Source organism: Etheostoma cragini, chromosome 4, assembly GCF_013103735.1.
Source record: "Etheostoma cragini isolate CJK2018 chromosome 4, CSU_Ecrag_1.0, whole genome shotgun sequence".
In the NCBI taxonomy this organism is placed as follows: Eukaryota; Metazoa; Chordata; class Actinopteri; order Perciformes; family Percidae; genus Etheostoma; species Etheostoma cragini.
This window is the reverse complement of record NC_048410.1, coordinates 3,628,718-3,633,222: the sequence shown is the minus strand read 5'-3', so window position 1 is coordinate 3,633,222 and position 4,505 is coordinate 3,628,718. Positions and strand designations below refer to the sequence as shown.

The following is a 4,505-nucleotide window of genomic DNA, read 5'->3' as shown; positions in this document are numbered from 1 at the left end:
GCTATAATTATAGATTATACTATTACTAAGTTCATTTACTCAAGTAACGTCAAATTTGAGGTACTTGCACTTTACTTGAGTCTTATCTTTTCTTGCCACTTTCTACTTCTAGTAAAACTAGATTTCAGAGAGAAATGTGGTACTAATATTTTTTACTCCATTACATTAACCTAACAGCTTTAGATACCAGTTACTGTACAAATTAAGATTGGTTTTGCACAGAAAACCTATGTAATTAATAAAATAAACTACAGCACAACAATATAACTGTCTACAAGGACAGCTAAAGTAATCAGCCGATGAAACACTCATCTGTTTCAACATTTACAGTTTCTAGAATGTGAGGATTTTTCTGCATAGAGTATTTTTATTTCATATACTCCAAGTAAATTTTCCTGTTGATACTTGCATACATTTACTTAATTAACGTTTTAAATGCAGGACTTTTAATTGTAACAGATTATTTGTACATTCTGGTTTTAGTACTTCTAGATCTGAATACACTGTTTGTATTTGTAGACTGAGTTGCCTTTAACAGCTTTGTGATATTGGATTCCTTTGTTTGAAAATGAAATAGCAGTGGCGACGTGTGTTGGTGCTATCGCTACACAGCACACATGACATGAAAGTAGTTTGTCAAACCTGCACTGGAGATTACAGTATTCAGTGAGTGAAGAAATATCTGTTGTCACACTGTACGATGTTTTTTAAGTGACATGATGATGTCATGTTTCCATGCCGTGGCCAGCTTGGACTCCACAACAAGGAAGGGGGGGGGGGGGGGGGGGGGGGGAGAATGCATGACATACTGTAAGTTTATGGTTGGTCAAAATTTCTAAATTTAGCCACACAAAGTGTGTGTGTGTGTGTTTGTGTGTCTGTGTGTGTGTGTGTGTGTGTGTGTGTGTGTGTGTGTGTGTGAGACAGCAAACAGCCGACTGTGTGTTCAGTTTAATCAGTAAACGGCCAAGTCTGGTGCGTGATTAAACAACATTATTAAGATGCTTTTTCCGGGTAGTCAGTTGCGTCCTGTTATGAGCGTCCCTTGCAGGGCAAGACATTGCTTTAATTTTCAAAGCAGATAACATACGAATGAAAGAACATTGGAAATGCCTGGCTCTATGGAGGATGTGTTTATCCATAATTCAAAATGAAAGTCCAAAGAGAAAACAATATAAAAATGTTTAAAAAAAAAAAAAAAAAAAAAAGACAATCATAGGAAATGCTCAAATGAACCTGAGGGGAGAGACTGAATTGAGTAACTCAACAATATTCAGAACAAAGGTGACTATGTGGAATGGAGATATATATATAGTATATAGTATCCTAACAGTAAGAAGAGATATTTACAGTATACTAACAGTGAGAAGATTTATATATTGTATCCTAACAGTGAGAAGAGATATATATTGTATCCTAACAGTGAGAAAGACAGCGTACTCCAGGGCAAACACACACTGTGCTCAGGTGTCATGATGCACAGAGACAGCTGCAGGTTTCTGTACAGTAGGAAACCTCTTGGGAGTCCATGTGGCTTGCTGCTGGTCCCTAGCGGCTAGTGATAACTGCAAATACCTTTACTTGTGCGTTCCATTGACCTTAAGACCTTGGACCTTGGAGCTGGGAATGACGTCACACCCGAGCTGAGTGCATTCCAGTTACAAGCCTTTTTTCACTGTTTTCATTATCTCTAGCCAGGTTATCCATTGTTAGCAATACCAGTTGATAACAGCACGTTTCCCTTTTGTGCATACAAACTGGCCTACAGCAACATATCCACACACTGGCTATGTTTCCATCCACACGTTGTCATCCAAATTAAGTGATATTGAATGAAAAATGCCTTTTGGAAACAGTAACATTCAATGGAATTTCATGAATATCACCTCAAAGGAAATAGGTTCCGTCTCATTGGATATTCTCTTGATCGATATACAGTACGGCTCATGCAATAAACGCTAATGAAAACATTATTTCCTGAATAAATAATGAATTCCGATTAAGTTTTAGTTCATTTTATGGTTGCAACCCGCCACAAAACAAAGTTTTAGCCCAGTGTTTCCTCCCTGTCTGCCCACATGGTGGGGGCGTCAAAAAAGACAAGTGGAAGTGGACGGATGAGGAGACGAGAGACTTTTTGAATTTAATTTATCAGGCACTCGTGAAGGAAATGGCCGACAAAGGTTAGGAGAAGCCCAGGGACGTCCCCTGGAGTCAATGGAAGACGCTCAGACAGGTCTCAAAAAAGAGTCTTGCAGCGGTGCAGGAGAGACAATAAAAGGCAGGTTGCATCTGCATCGTCATAGCAACGTGTTGATAGCATCGTTGTTTTCTTATTATAGCTCGATATGTCATTATCAGCCGGAACATCAGCTCTATTACAACTTGTCCCATATTGATCATGCGTTGGCAGACGGGATCCATTTTTTCTACAAAAACTTTGTTCGCAAATGTTTTCTTGAATGTTGAAAATGAATGGAAACTCCTTAAAATGTCTAAAATCAATTTGATTAACCAATTTGTTTTGCAAAACAGCACAACGTCATGACGCACGTTTTTATTGGCTTTAAAGCCGTTGGATGGAAACACACTTCCACCAGATTTATTCACGTGAGTTTTTTTTATCAAACTTCAGATAATTCGATTGACACGTGGACGGAAACTTAGCAACAGAAGCGTGGGGAAAGTCTGTTTTATTACAGCCAATGTGCTGCTTTTTGTTTTTCATGATGAGATGATAAAGTGGTGATATTTGTATTAGAATATGTATTATTACACTCACTAAACTGAGTAAAGGTGTGAGTGGCTCCTGCACCGCTGCTGTCATCAGAGAGAAACAGATGGAACAGGAGGCTAGGCGTGGGCAGCTGGTGGTGTTGGCAGCCATGTTTCCTTATAATCCCATTCAGCATTGTCCTTTTGAAAATGGGCTTCAAGTCAATTATTTTCCAGCAAACCTCTAAAATGTTTTCTCCCAAATTTCGCAACCTCCCTCACACCCTGTTTCCACATCATGTTAGAGGAAAAACCTACAGCGTGGAATGCAGCCTCTCAGGTTTTCTGCTTTCAGACGAGGCACCAGCTTTCACGGTCCGGGAGACTTAACAGGCAAATCATTTCATCACTTGCACTTTTTTTCCCCCCACCCTTCATTGCTCTTCTACACCTGGCCTGCTGCTAGACGCCGGGGCTTTCCACACATACCGTTTGTGTGCCTTTCTAAAGCAAGAAGACTGTGATGTCACATGGGTGTGTGAACTATTGTGAAGGCATGTGAGTTACATGTGTAATGTGTGTGTTCCATTGATGACACTAATACACAGGCGTAATTTATCAAAACTGTCCAGTGCAACACCCAAAAAACAAGTATTATAATTACTAAACTAACTATAATTTCCTTTACATAAATAAAGACATATGCATCATAACTTGACGCAGAAAAGGCACCAAATGTTGCAGAAATGACAGTTTGGATCATAGACAGTTGAAGAAATGGACCAGCAGATCCCGGTGTTCTGGACGGAGAGCAGTGAAGTCTATTAGAAGCTCCTTCCTGGTAATGCTGAGCGTTACTGCGCAGCCTCCAACTGAGCTTGAAGACGTAGATGTGACGTGAACAACCTGTGTGAAATGTAAGTCTTCTGGTAGCTGTGCAAGAGAAATCTCAATCATTCCCAATCAGCAGAGCCGGAGAGCGTAGGTATAAATGTATGTTAGGAGATAACATAGACACAGGCTAATTAGCTAACTAACATGCTAGTTAATGTTAGTAATTGAACCTAAACAGCTGACGTAAGTCCAAACTGTCTGAGTGCTTTTCCTGACAGTACGGTGACTTGTCGACTATGCGACAGCAAGTCTTGAGGTTATGACACAACCGTTAGCCTATTTTTACAAAAACGTCTGCTACGGAGCCACAACGTGAGGTAATGGAGCCTTTTAATACATTGTCGTGTTTCTTTAGAAATAAACAACGGACAAAAAGAGTTTTGAAATACTTCAGATGTAAAGTTATTCACTGTCAATGTGACGTCAAAATGAATGGGAGTCAATGTAATGCTAAAGTAGCATTTAAATGGCGCCATGTGTGCTACACTTTGAGAGGACAGGCTTATCCCCTTGGTTTGGAGCTGTTTTTTTTAATCCCGCTCCTGTACACGTTTGGTGTGTTTCTGACCATTACAGCCCGTTCCTGCAGCTTGTGTGTTGGGTCCCGCACGCACGACTAACATAGATTGATTTTCAATAGATTGACCATAGATTTTCTGTCTTCTCCCCTCCCGCTGGGAAACTAGTTATTTTACTGTGCATACGCATCTGTCAGTAATAAGTAGTGACATTTTGTTTAAGGCGGAATTTTGGGAAAGAGACTTCAGAGGCAGTATTAGGGGACCACTAAGGCCTATATAAAAGTGACTTCAGATACTGTATTAGGGGACCACTAAGGTCTATATAAAAGAGATTTCAGATACAGTATTAGGGGACCACTAAGGTCTATATAAAAG

The 4,505-nt window shown here is 39.9% G+C and overlaps 1 protein-coding gene across 2 annotated transcripts in view; it reads right to left on the bottom strand.

Moving 5' to 3' along the window:
- Positions 1-4,505, bottom strand: part of fbln2 (fibulin 2) — a 68,659-nt gene that overhangs the window by 4,559 nt on the left and 59,595 nt on the right. The window lies entirely within an intron of this gene.